General features: G+C 38.1%; 1 protein-coding gene across 5 annotated transcripts in view; it reads left to right on the plus strand.

Annotated features, from left to right (window-relative positions):
• The window catches only part of tspan9a (tetraspanin 9a), a 169030-nt gene that overhangs the window by 55810 nt on the left and 98941 nt on the right, over positions 1 to 14279 (plus strand). For all 5 annotated transcript variants that reach the window (XM_057347715.1, XM_057347718.1, XM_057347714.1 and 2 more), the window contains one exon: positions 5767 to 5842. The gene's annotated coding sequence lies outside the window, so the exon portion shown is untranslated. The remainder of the gene's footprint in view (positions 1 to 5766; positions 5843 to 14279) is intronic.

Below are 14279 nucleotides of genomic sequence, written 5' to 3' on the forward strand. Positions count from 1 at the left end.
TTACATAATTTAAACGGATGTCCTTACTACTCACCTTTGCAAATCTCCAGTTTTCCTCTTTTGTCTGGCACGCCGCTGATAAATAGTCTTATATTTTTATAACTACTGTTTTCTTGGCTGCGCTCCTGCTGTCCTCCCACACAGAGGGCACAGCATCCACCAGCAGCGCCTTTAAAATGTATCTAGACTCAAACGGTGAGAATTGGCACTGCTGTTAAATGCGGCGCCTAACAAATATATCATTATACAGTCGTGGGGGTTGACTGTAAATCAAGCACATAACCTTGATGTCTTTGTAAGGGCTGGAAATGTCTGGCTGTTTGTTTGTGGGTGTCAGGATTTGTTGGAGATTTTGGCATATCCACATGATTTTGCTAGTGTATATATGAGGGTGGCAGGGAGCTTAGCTTATCGGGTTCTGTCATGGCTGGAAGGGTGTGACCAGGCTGGGCCACAGTGATATAAGAAGGTGTCTTGGGGGAATCACAAGATGGCAGGTCCAACACAATTTCATGGCAATTCGTAACTGTTTTACAAGGTGGCTAATTCGTGAATTGGTACAAACTCATTTGTACAGTATATTGTAACTGTTTTCAGTTTCCTTATTGCTTTTTTCTTACATTTGTATATTTTTGTATACATCACTTCGTATAAATTGATATGAATTAGCCACCTTGAAAAAATAGTTAGCCTGGCAAGTGTTTGTATTACCAGCTGTTGACTGGCTAGTTCATATGAATTCGTATGATGTGAATTGTATAAAATCGTACGATTGTTATAAAAAAGCAATATTGAAGACCCCCCATAACCCCACCCCTAAACCTACTTGTGCGAAAGCACAAAAAAACTTACGAATGATATCGTACAAATGATAAGAATTAGCTACCTTGTAAAATAGTTACAAATTCCTGTGCGGTTGTGTTGCAATACACCATTTCCTACAAAATTCCTCGAATGGTTTTTGACCGATTCATTGTAAGAACCATCTCAGAAAGTTATTAATTCCTGGATCAGGCAACACTTTATCTTTTTTATATTGTTGTACAGTACCCTTTGTTTTGGAGCAGAGGGCAGAAAATGCAAAAATTATGCAGTTTCCTTTCCACTCGGTTCAGTGTCAATCAATGACAGCAGCGATAAAGCTCCATCTGACCCGAGAGGTTTCGATAATGTACTGTATTTTATTTGTCACAGTAAGTTGAAAATATCCCCCAGCAGGCCTAGTAACCGTTTCATTTAATATGGAGGATGAGGGACGTTATAAAACCCCAATTTCTAAGTGCCACACAGGGTTACTACAGGCAACATAGCAGCTTTGATTCTGTTCCTCTGATTTGGACTTTGATCTACAACAGATTCGGGACCCTCCACCACATTTTAGTAATAAAGTTTGTTGCTTTTACTACACAGCCGCGTCCTACCATTTGTATGCTGTTTGCGGCTGGCTCACTTTTGACTGGGCCAAAGACCATGATGTGAGCTTTAAAAAAAAAACATGCTTAAAGCTTTTAAAGAAAAGAACAAAATTGATTTTTCTTGAGTCATTTAGCCTGGCTACAGCGCTAATAGCTTTCCATTAAGTGACTCTGCCCTCTGACTACAGGCATAGAAGAGCCATTTGGCACACAATTAAATAAATGAAAGTTTGTGTCAACAGAACGTTTGAATTATAAACAAGCATCATTTATTCTCATCATGAGACTGTTTGGACTTTGATTAATTTGATCGTTCAATATGCCATTACTGAACGAATAACGCAAGCGCCTTTTACGTATATGGGTAGCGCTGCTTGTGTGGCAAATTGTTACAAATTGTCTATTTTTGCAGTCCATGTGCAAATTTGGTTCAGTGATTTCACCTTTGTGTCACATCTAATGGTTCTTGAGTTTTCCTTCAGAATAAATGAAAAATGTTTTTTTTTCTTTTCATGCCCATCATTAGATCACTCTCATTCCCTCCTGAGGATCTGTTAACCAGGCTGTGATTATCAGAAGACCTCCATTCACTTCATCACATCCACTTTTAACCTGCACTGGACTTTTACTTACGCATTTCATTATTTCTCAACATCATTAGTTAAAGGCCTCACTCATTAGTTGCTCCTTTTATTTTAATAAGCAGGTTTTAAATGACTGCTTCACTCACCTGTAGTCTAATCGCTTATAGAGTACCGCAGGACGATTATTCCGTGCAAACCTGCAGTGAGGACATTGTTTCATTACTCTGCCATCTCAGAATATAGTATTATGCCAATCGTGATATTTTTCTTTGAATCAATTTTAGACGCTGGCCATGAACTGAGGGTTTGTCCCAGGTGGTGCGCGTCTGTGAGTGGGGGATTATGTGATTTAGATGTAATAATGTTGAAGTCTCAATAATGTGCGTGCTTGCGTGTGTGTGGCGACTGTTTATCAATTGTGGCATTCAAACAATGTTCCTAATGAATGAGGACTGGACTGATAACATTGTTGCATTTGTGTGTAGACAAATGGACCATTGCAGCTGTAAAACAGAGAAAAAAAGAGTTAGAGCTTTGTTTCAAAATCTTGTTTTCTTCACGTTCATAAGCAGCACTGAATAGTGTATCCATCACAGTCCTGTATATCCTTGCAGTTTTTTTCTCATTATATACAGTATAGTTAATCATTTATAGTTTCTCTTTATTTTTGTTTCTTAATTTTTAGATTATGGTTTATTATTCTATGGTCATTTCTAGCAAAACTTTATGGCTAAAGATGTGTATGATGTTGCACTAATGGACTAAATCCCCTAACCCTTGTATGACGGCCGTGTTTTTGTTAGTCAGCCAATGCTCTAGACTTATTCAATTCAATATACAGTAGCCCTAAGAAAATTATTTCAAAGTACTCTACAGATGTTTACTTTATCCCAATTACACGCAACATAGATGGCATATTTTGATAATTTGTCATTTACTGTACCTCTATTAAAGGTCTACTTTAGCGTCATCTAGCAGTGAGGTTGTGAATTGCAACCAACGGCTCACTCCACTGCTCCCCTTCTCTTTCGAAGCACTACGGTAACTGACACAGAACTAAGATCATCGTCATGTTTTCCTTTCTTTGCCGAAGGAGATAATAGATTTACGAAACGCGCTCTTTAGAGCAGTTTGTCAGTTTAGGGCAGGGGTCGGCAACCCGTGGCTCTTCTGCCCCCCCCCGCTGCGGCTTATTGTAGTCTTTCTAAGGCCCTCTTTATGCCTGGTATTAAGATGCGTTTTGGTCGATCGGATCACAAGTGGACGAAAGAGGCACATACCCGTTTACACCTGCTGCTGTTATCCGTCTATTTTGTCCACTTTGACCACTTCTGTCCTGATTTCTTCAAGAAATATCTGAAAAAGCTTACAAATTTAAAATGTATTTGCTTTTTCAGATATTTCATTAAAATAGATGAAATAAGTGCATGCAATGTACATATGAGCGCGACCGGAGATGACAGAAAAAACATAACAAATACAGAGAGTAGCGGTTTTATTTCTGCTTTGACTGATGTGAGACAGCGCCGAACACTGTAAGCATGTGTTAGAAATGGAATGGTGAGAAAACATTCTGCTTGGTACGTTTTTCGTCTTTAAACCAAACTTTTAGGTCTTAAGCCTGCATAGTTTAAATCTTGTCTGGCTAGCGCGCTTCTCATAATGTTTACGCATGATGTCTGTCGGTATCTTGTGGCTGTTCATCAAACACTGCAAAAACAAAAGCCAAAACAAAAGTTCACAGAAAAAATCTGAAGTCTAACTAAAGCTGCGCGTGCAACAATGTGACGCTACTCTCCTATTGCCACACTCCCACTTCCTGCCAGGGACAAAAATGTATAAATTGCTAACATCTAAATACAATAAAAATCGCACTATATTGCCACCTAGTGGTGCAACTGGGTAACTACTACCTTACATGCATAACAACATGTGTTATAGTAATTTAAAGGTTACTTATACCAAGGGGCTGTTGAATGCTTCAATCTGATTGGTTGTAAATGCACACCTATGAAGGTGTTCCAGGTCTGCTGACCGCATTACAGTTCCATATCACTTCGCCAAGTTTAAACAACAGAAATGTTATACCAACCCTGGCCCGCGAGATCCATTTTCCTGCTGAGTTTAGCCCCAGCTCTGATAAAACCCACCTGAACAAGCTAATCAGCGGCTTCAGTAACAGACGCGTTCAATTTAATACGGGGCTGCGCAAATTACTTGGGAGTATCGCATTAAAGTACCGCGAGAGCTATTCAGATGCATACGGATCAGTGGCACTTGAATCGCTCTCGCGGTACTTTAATGATATACTGTACACCGACAGATTAGCGCAGCATCGCATTAAATTGAATGCATCTGTTCCTAAAGACGCTGATTAGCTTGTTCAGGTGTGTTTCATCAGCGCTGGGGCTAACGGCAGAAAAATGGATGTTGAGAACCACTGGGTTATAGTGTAGCCTACAGGACACCACCTCACACAGAACCCTGCTCTTGATCTGACGTTTATAATGTCAAACTTTACTGTTAATAGAAACGTGTGCAGTTTCGTTTCAATAAACAAAGCATTTCAAAAACAAGAAATACATATACTGAAATTGAATAAGTAAAATAACTAAATAGAAAAACAAAATGCATTAATAAACACTTATAGCCTACTGGGTCGTTTTCCTCTTCAAGCTGCTTACTGTATAACTGATAACAAATATATTTTGATAGACCTACTCTTTCAAAAGTTTGCGTGATTTTTTTTACTGCTGAAGATAGAAACAATACGAGGAACAAATAATTTATTATCACCGGCTTTTCTGTCACATTACCGCAAACACGCAGGTGTGCGCGTGATCTCTCGCTCTCTCACTCACACACGTTAGGCTTGTTCGACTTGATGCGGCGCCGCAAGATCCGACAGGCAGATGACATCAAAGTACCGAGAGCCATTCGAAAAACCATAAAATGTTTGGTTTCGAATCGCTCTCGCGGTACTTTGATGTTAACCGCATGTGGGATCTTGCGGCGCCGCATCAAGTCGAACAAGCCATAATCTCTCGCTCTCTCACTCACACACACACTCACACCACGTGGCTCAAGCTTCCAAGTCCGTTCGCTCTAACGGAAATGAGATGAGCAAGAAAGTAATCCTTACCATCAACAGCATTTTAAAGACGACAACATGACAAACTTTGAAATTAAATATTTGAACAATGTCCTATGCTATGGTGTGGTAACCGTGGTATAAGTGGAATAATTGACTCCGGTCCGTTCAATTATTCGAAAGTTAATGCACACCCCAAGGTGGTAATGCAGCCACGACACGAAGCGGAGTGCGGCCCGTTGTCAATTATTCCTTACATATATTTTACGGCTCCAGACAAATTTTATTTGGTGGGAGAGGGCCCAAAATGGCTCTTTTGGTCGCAAAGGTTGCCGACCCCTGGTTTAGGGAAATGTAGAAACAGTGTGTCGAATTCCATGCAAGGTGACCCGAGGTGTATGTAGATAGAAATAGCTCATTCTAAGGTAATAAAAACGTAACGCTTCATTATGTAAGGTCTTTATACACATCTTAAGACAGTTCTCTTTCAGTTTCTAAACTACACATGACCTATAAATCACAATTTTCATATTTCAATTGTAAATTTTTCATTGTAAATTTTCATTACTTTTCTTAGGCTGAAAAACAATTAGTTGCATTATCTCCTTTACTTCATATCTATATGAGTCATAAAGCTTCCATTGACTTCTGTTGATTTCCTATTTATTTTTTACAGAAACAGCTGATTTGAATGAAGAAGTCTGAATAAGAGGCAGAGCAACTCCATTTACCGAAGACTATTTCAACTGCAGGTAAATAAAAGAGACCAATGTTTATATTTTCATGCACATTGAGCTCCGTAGTGAGTCTTAACCCATGATGGCATCTCTACAGACCTGACGGTGCAATTTCCTTCCTCACTTTCTTGGCTCTCCTCCCACTTCCTGCTCTCTCGAGCCCTAAGTTTCTCTCCCTCCCGCTGCACACGGGGGGGAAGTCAGGTTAGCGCATGAGGTGATCCGGAGATGGATAAATTCGACAGCCGTTTGCTGGCTTTCATTTTCTAGCGCAGCAGAGGAATAGTCTGATCTTTCATCATTCATGTCCTGCTTCACTGTTGGTATTTCCATTTTTACAACATCACAACACAGATGCTCTCACTCTGCAGCCCATCAGCCCCATCCATATATCTCTGTCTGTATTTGTGAGAAATTGTGTGCTTTTGTTTTGTTTTTTTGCCGGAGAGTCTGCTTGTCGGTTCATCCGAGTGTGTGCTTTTGGTGTTCGTCATGCAAGGTCACTGACAAAACAGATTAAAGCAGGTTTTTCCTCGGGGAGCTGACAGTTCAAAAATGTCTGTCTGTCAGATGGATTGACTCCCTTGTCACACAAAGGTACTGTAGTTTCCCCAGCACTTCCTGTTTTGTCTTGGTGTCTAAATCAAGGGAAGGTTTATTTAGGGAGAATCAGAGCAGGGAGCTGAAGCGTCCTTGCGTGAAGGTGATATGTGAAAATGTTCTCTTCTATTCAGTCAATAATTTCACTTGCTTATAATGTTTCAAACAAGACCCAACATTTGTCTGGCCGATGTGCTCAAGAAATCAGTTTGTAAATACTAGTGATGCAGAAAGTACACACTTCACCTTTATTGAGGCTGAACTTCTATTACATTCATCCCTGGTGCATGAAACACTGCATATGATTTGCATGTTAATAGTGTAGCGTGTTTGTAAACTGGACGGTTGCTTTCGAGGGTAATAAATAAATGAAAACCCCAGGGCCGGTTCTTGAAATACATAACACAACCTCACTCTGCATGACTTACTGCAAAAAGTGCACTAAAAACACTGAAATGTACTTAAAGTGCTGTATTTTTACACACTAATTTTGTACTTAATGTACAAAAATGAGTTTCTAATACTTCTTAAGATAAACTAAAGAAGATCTAAGTGTACTCAATTGTACTATTTTGAAGTACAGAAGTATTATAGAAGTATATTCAAACTATACTGTATATGACTATATAAACTATATTCTTTGTATATTAAGTACACACTTAATGTGTGACAATAGAGCACGTTAAGTACATTATGGAAGTGTACTCCCAGATAGCACAATCCATCTGGTTTACGTCTATTTGACATCTGCAAGACATCTTAAATACATAGTTTGCTCATCTGCAATACGTCTCGGAGACGTCTGAACGTCTGTAATACGTCTGCTAAAGATCTGGAGATCTGATGCTTAAAAACATCTGCTAAACATCTTAGAAAGAGCTGTTGTACATCCATTCTAAATCATAAACATCTTACAGACATCTTCTAGATGTCTATATGACGTCTGACAGCAGACATCTCTGAGACGTATTGCAGATGAGCAAACGATGTATTGTAGATGTCTTGCAGATGTAAATGCAGACGTCAAATAGACGTAAACCAGATGTACAGTATGTGTGCTATCAGGGCTTGGTGCACTTTTTTTTTACCTGGGACTTATGATTACTTAAATTTTACTTTCTAGAAGTTACAATTTTATTTCAGCAGAATTAGCAATGTTTTAGTTGCGCCACCATATTGGGCAGAGGAAGAATAACCTGTAAACATACATATGAAACATACAAGTTTTTAGGGGAAATGAGCACAATAACAGGTTTGAGTCCTTAAATTCCTTATGACAAAAAATAATTTTCTGACGATAATTAAATAGTGACAGAACATTTTTGTATTCTAGGTAGATTATAAACCATTGAAATTGGTTGAGAAATGGAAATGTCATTGTGCTTTTTATCTAGAAAAAACGTAGCACATCCATTGACTTGAATTTGTTTTTAGGGCTGTCTTGCCCACCCCAATATAGTGGCACCGTTGACCCTGAATTCATGTCCAAATTTTTGTGTGTAGTCATTTACTACAGAGTCATTAACACAGAATCAAATATTCCTAAAAGGAATATGCTAGAAAGGAATTAAATGTGAGATTTGAGTTTAAATCTGAAAATATTCTGCTTGTATCTTGCAAAAATAGCATTTATAACTGCAATCTCAAGAAGATTTCACTCGCCGTAAGTGTTCCAAGAAAGAGCACAATCATGAAGAGAAACCATCAAACAGGTATAGAATGAAATCAAACATGTTCACCTCCCTGGAAAGGGCTTCTGGGTTGAAGTAGTACACATTAAGGCGAGCGAGAGAAATCTTGACACAAGGCAAACAGCCTGATCGAGTGAACTGCGTGTCCAATCACTGTAAACTGTCATTTCGCATCTCCTCAGACGAGCTGCGGTCCTTCTACCTCCGGATTCACATTTTAAATCACTTCAACCATGACTGTTTTACCTCAAGTGAACCAACTGCACTGCTCTCCCCGTGCCGTTTGCATAGATATAGCCATGACGAATTTAATTAAAATGGATTTGGAATTAAAAATGCGATAAAGAAATGATAAATGCTCAAGGAAATGTCATATTCCATTTTGTACTTTCACTTGAAATGTCTGTCTCCATCCTTCAGTTTTTTTCATACAGATTGCTAGTATACAATCTTGCGTTTGGTATTTTTTGTCAGTGTAGGCAAAGGTCGCCATCATTTTTCTACCTCGCATGAGGTGAAGAGACATTGCCATACGAGCGGTTTGCAACGCATGTCGCCCACCCTTTTTCACAAGTCGAACTTTTATTGCGGCATAAACATAAGGTGTGCGAGGTCTTTGAGAGGCCTCGCACCTTTTTTTTGCACATCCTTGAACTCATTATTTCAGTGTTAATTATTTAGTTGGAGGTGTTGTTAGACTAGGGTGTACACAATTAAATAATTAGAGTAATTATCTGTTCTTTGTATAATTACAGTATTGCAAAAATAATGCGATGGAAAAACTATGATGTAGTTAAAACAGTGATACAGCAAACTTAGCAAAAACTAACCAAAAAGCAACTTATGTATATGTATATATATATACTGTATGTATCTGTGTATATGTCTGTATGTGTACTGTATATACACTATATATATATGTATCTGTGTATATGTGTGTATGTGTACTGTATATACAGTATATATATATATATATCTGTGTATATGTGTGTATGTGTACTGTATATACAGTATATAGTATGTATGTATGTGTATATAGGCAAGGAAAAACTTGAAACACATTTTCGCTCTGGTTTGGATTTACGCATTCAATTGACGTCTGCTGAGAGCTTTTGAACTTAGTTTTGAGCAGAAGGTGCTCTGATGTTTTAGGCACTGCAACGATTTAGCAGAATCAATTAAACAGCTGTAAGAAATACATTTGTTATGGGTGGGAATTTGAGGTCTTGAGGAGGCCTGATATGAACATTAATATATCTGGATGTGTCAATTGCCTTGACATAGCTTACTAAATTTCTCTAGCTTTGATCTCCGTCATGATGGGGAGTTACTGTGGAGTCTTTTCATAGGCTTTAGTGGAAATTTGTTGAATGATTTCAGAGAGACAACAGTTAGATGTATTAGAAATATAAGGAAATAGTCACAGCCGCCTTACTAAAGTGCAAAAATAAGTGGTTAAGACCACTATATATTTTTATAATTATTATAATTATTATTAAAAATGACAAATTATACAATATTAAAAATGAATTGACGTCAATATGACAAATTTCTTTATACATTAGTAATCTAGATCACATTAAATGTGCAGAATCTTACTTTTTTAAAACTCAATATTTTTATTACCTTTGTATTTCGTAGCTTAATTTGTTTTAAAAAAAAATCCTGAACAAACACGTCCATGTCTGCACTTATCCACAAAGTGAAAAGAAACCGAAGTCTACAGTCTCCTTTTCCCTCATTACATGTTTATGTTATTCCAGATCTCTTGGTTAAGAGTCTATTCATCTAACATGTTTAAACCATTATAGAATGCGTGTTTGTATAATCATTTAAAGGATTTAATTCAGAGGTTTGGCACTTAAACTCAAGCACGTTCACCACCCTTCACTAAATTGAGTGTGATTGAATGGTTCAATTCAGGCCCGCTTGATGACGTCATCAACCACAGGTGATCGAAGCTTTTTTAGAGCACTTATGAAAGGAGGCACATCAGCTGTTCTCTTACTGGTGGGTCATCGCTTGCGTTCCTCTATTATAGGGTTTCGATCTCCTGCCGTCTACTTCTTACCAAGCCTAATTTGCTCTTGATAGATTTAATTCGCTTTGAAACATGGCCTGCTGAATAATTATGATGTGGGTGGTTGGCGGTACGATGGAGTAGGCGTGCGGGTTGAAGTCCCACTGGTGCAGTAATTTTGTTTTGTATTTTGAAATTTATATTATAATTGTATCATTTACAACTCTCCCTCTCTCTCTTCTCGTCCTCTGTGTACATGGATTTATCTGTCTTGTACACTAGTAATCAAAATGACCAAATCTTTGTTCTACCATCGGCGGGATTTTAAATGATCAAAGAGGTTTTAAATCGATCTTTTTCTCGTTCCTTCACATGCCACAAGAATAATTTTCTGTGCAGTGCATGTTTTGTGTGCGTTTATCATTCAGAGCAGGCGTCAGGCGCAGACCCGGGCTCCATGTAGCATTTCAAACAGCGGTGAGAACATAGAGCGGTGATTGATGACTTTCACTCTCTGTAAAATGATGTATCCCCCCACGCAGTCACACCTGTGATATTAAATTGCAAATTGTCTCTGCATTGGTAATGGGCCTCATGCTTTAGCCATAAATCCCTGAGTTCCCTTGCTCATCTGCAAATGTTTCTCATACCTCTGTGGTGATGACCAAGACATTAGTCTAGAACCTGTTGTCCCAGACCATCTCAGAACTTCAAAAAACGTACAAAATAGACCAAAAAGTGGTTTGAATTTAAATTAAAGCAATCGGTGATGTGCTGTTTCCTGCCACAGGTGCATTTCAACATCATCAATTTAGTCGCATGCCATCCGTCTGTTATCCGTCTGTTCAGGATGGCAGAGACAGGTGTGTTAGTTCAGCACAGATGAGTTTGAGCAGTTCTGCAATAATTTACACCTTTAATTCCCTGGTAACAGGAAAACAGTCTCACACAGGTAATGGGTGAAAAGAAATGACCCTGAATTTATGGATGTATAGGAATACGTTGTAATCAGTTGTGTGCAGATGTTTGTCTCACTTTAAAATGACTAAAGGAGTAATAAACCAAGAACCCTGTGCTGTTATTCAATAGAAATGTCTAATCACCCCTAAAACAAGATTGTTTTTCTGGCAAAACAATAATTGTTTCTTTTTGTGTAAAACCCAAAGAAGACCAAATCACTAATGATTACCATGATAATAAAAAAATGAAAATTCTTTCATAATTTACAAATGATGTGTTAATTCTTATGTCATTCCAAACTTGAATGACCTTTTTTTCTGCAGAAAACAAAAGATATTTTAAGAAATGTCTCTGTATGATGTCTCTGTAGGTTTTGTGTCCATACAGTACAATTGAAGTCAATGGGGACCAGTGTTTGGTTACCAATGTTCTTCAAAATATCTTCATTGTTCTGCAAAAGAAAGAATGTCATACAGATTAAAAATGACATGAGGGAGAGTAAATGATGAGAGAATTTTCATTTTGGGGTAAACTGTCCCTTTAATTCCATATATATTCTAAAAACACATTTTTTTGCATAAACAGATTAAAAAAACATTCAAAAGTCATGCTTTTATTGTGCTACCATGTTTTTTTTGTAATTTATTGTGTTTTATTGTATTTTTTTGGATATTCTTACTTAATCAAAACAACCCAACCCAACCGCGGTTTAATTGATATTACTTGAAATGCACAAAAAGACATGATTTTTTATTTTTAAAAACAGAGTTATCTGTTTTTGCAGATGAACTCTTTCTATCTTCTTTCAAGAATTTGAAATATATGTACAGGAAAACAAGACAAAAATACTGATCAGGAGGGTCATTTTTGTGCAGAATTCCGGATCCCTAGATCTGATATAATCCAGCAAAGCTGCAGTGGAATTCTGTGGTCTGTGTTGGGAATGGCTTTAGATGCTATGAAGTTATGATTGGAATACTAATGGAAGATGAAGATGGAACTGACTTTACAGTTGTTACCTCCGGGGAGATCAGAGTGAGAGAACATGGCTGAATCAGAGTGCAACTACCTCCTATAACCTTGAAGGTGGTTGGGAACTCTGCAGAGTTTTGCCGCTGCTTGTTCCGACATGACTATAAATATAGGTGATGGCCACCTCAGAGAAAACTGGTACTTTGCTTTTAAAAGCACAGTGCACTGCAGAATAATATGTGACCCTGGATCACAAAATCAGTCTTCAGTAGCACGGGAACATTTTTAGTAAAAGACAAAAATACATTGTGTGGGTCAAAATTATCGATTTTTCTTTTATGCCAAAAATCATTAGGATATTAAGTAAAGATCATGTTCCATGAAGATATTTTGTAAATTTCCTACCTTAAATATATAAAAACTTTATTTTTGTGAGTGGATGGTCTGCCACAGTGCCCCTGATTAACAACTTCAAAGGCCATTTTCTCTATATTTTGATTTTTTTGCACTCTCAGATTCCTGAGTTTTAAACGGTTGTATCTCAGCCAGATATTGTCCTATTCTAACAACTCATATATCTATAGAAAGTTTATTTATTCAGCTTTCAGATTATGTAAAAATCTCAATTTCGAAAAATTGACCCCTAAAACCTTTGTTGTCCAGGGTCACATATAGACCTCAGTCATCCACTGTATACACAACATACACAGTTTTACTTTTCCAAGCACTTTCTTTGTGTCTTATGAACATTATTTGTACCCATCGCTCACAACCAGTAAGACAATGTGGGATACAGTTTAGAAAGAGTTTTGTCCAAATGACAAAAAAAGTGTTTTTGGCAGATTATTTGGGCATAAGATGCCAAGGAGAGAGAGAGAGGGTTGTTTGTTGGAGGCATTGAAAAGACAATCAAATATTGTGGTAGTTTTAGTTGTAATTTTATGCCTTGTTTTTATATCCAAACCTAATATCAGCAAATCCAAACAGTATTACAAAGTTATTTACATGCAGAGACCATTTCTTTTTGGCCTTGACTTGTCTTTGCAGAACTTCCAGTTATAAGGACACACTTTTCTTTGCTATTTACAGAGAGAGAAGTGACACCTATTTTAGTCATCTCAGCAAAGTAGTTGGGGACATTTTTATGCGTTGAATAAAAAACATTTACAGCACATTTAAGTACAGCATGCTCAGTGATCCCTATCTACTGTTACCGATCTATCCCATCATTAAACACTCCGTCATCAAGCACTTTTTACTTCTTTAATGACCCTTCTGTCACACCTCACGTTTTCACCTCCATCTGGTCAAAGGAGTGCGCTCTGTAAAACATCTGTGCATATCATCTCATCCTCTCTCAACCTCTTTCATGCAAACTGATCTTGACCACTGGAGAAGTTTCACGTGAGTAATGAGTTACAGTATAACTTGTATGTGCATGTGTGTGTGAAAAGGCCAGAGGCCGAAAATAAAAGCTGGGAAATTGATGAAGTGGGCGTTCTGTGGATCTGCTTTCTGAGATGCAGTACTTTAATGGTCTAACAAGAAAGCAAAGCCTGTCGAGGTGCATATACTACACGCTCGATCACAGATCATTGAGAGAGGAGCGCACAGCAGCTGTTCATTAAAATGCAGTTGTGGCTGGCATTTGAACCCAAGGCAGGGTGCCAGATTTGCACATCTGAAGCCTTTGGCCCAGCACTTTTTGTTTCTGCTTTGCGTTCTGAAAACAACTCTAATTATCAACATTTTTGTGGAGTGTTTGAGTACATCTGCCTGTGTTGAAAGCGTACGCCCCCTGTGGCCGAGCGCTGCATTTGAGGATGTGATGGTATGCAGGCACTCCAGAGCAAATACAGCACAACAGTTGTGTACCACTGTCACCACTGTTAACTTTCTCCAGCCCGGTTTTGTTTAGATTTTAAATGTTTTAAAATATTTTTTCATATTTTTTTATTGTGTACATTAACAATGCATATGCAATGCCTGTTTGGGTGTTCAGGGTCATTGCTAGCAAGTTGCTATGCAATTCCTATGTTGTTCTGCAGCCGCTACAGTGGTTTCACTGGTTTTCACTTTGTAGTTGCTACAGTGTTCTGAGTGGTTGTTTTTTTGTTCTCAGTGGTTGCTATGCAGTTGCTACAGTGTTTTCAGTGGCTGTTTTTTGTTCTCAGTGGTTGCTATGCAGTTGCTGCAGTGTTTTCAGTGG

The sequence above is a fragment of the Triplophysa rosa genome, linkage group LG12 (genome assembly GCF_024868665.1).
Source record: "Triplophysa rosa linkage group LG12, Trosa_1v2, whole genome shotgun sequence".
NCBI lineage: Eukaryota > Metazoa > Chordata > Actinopteri > Cypriniformes > Nemacheilidae > Triplophysa > Triplophysa rosa.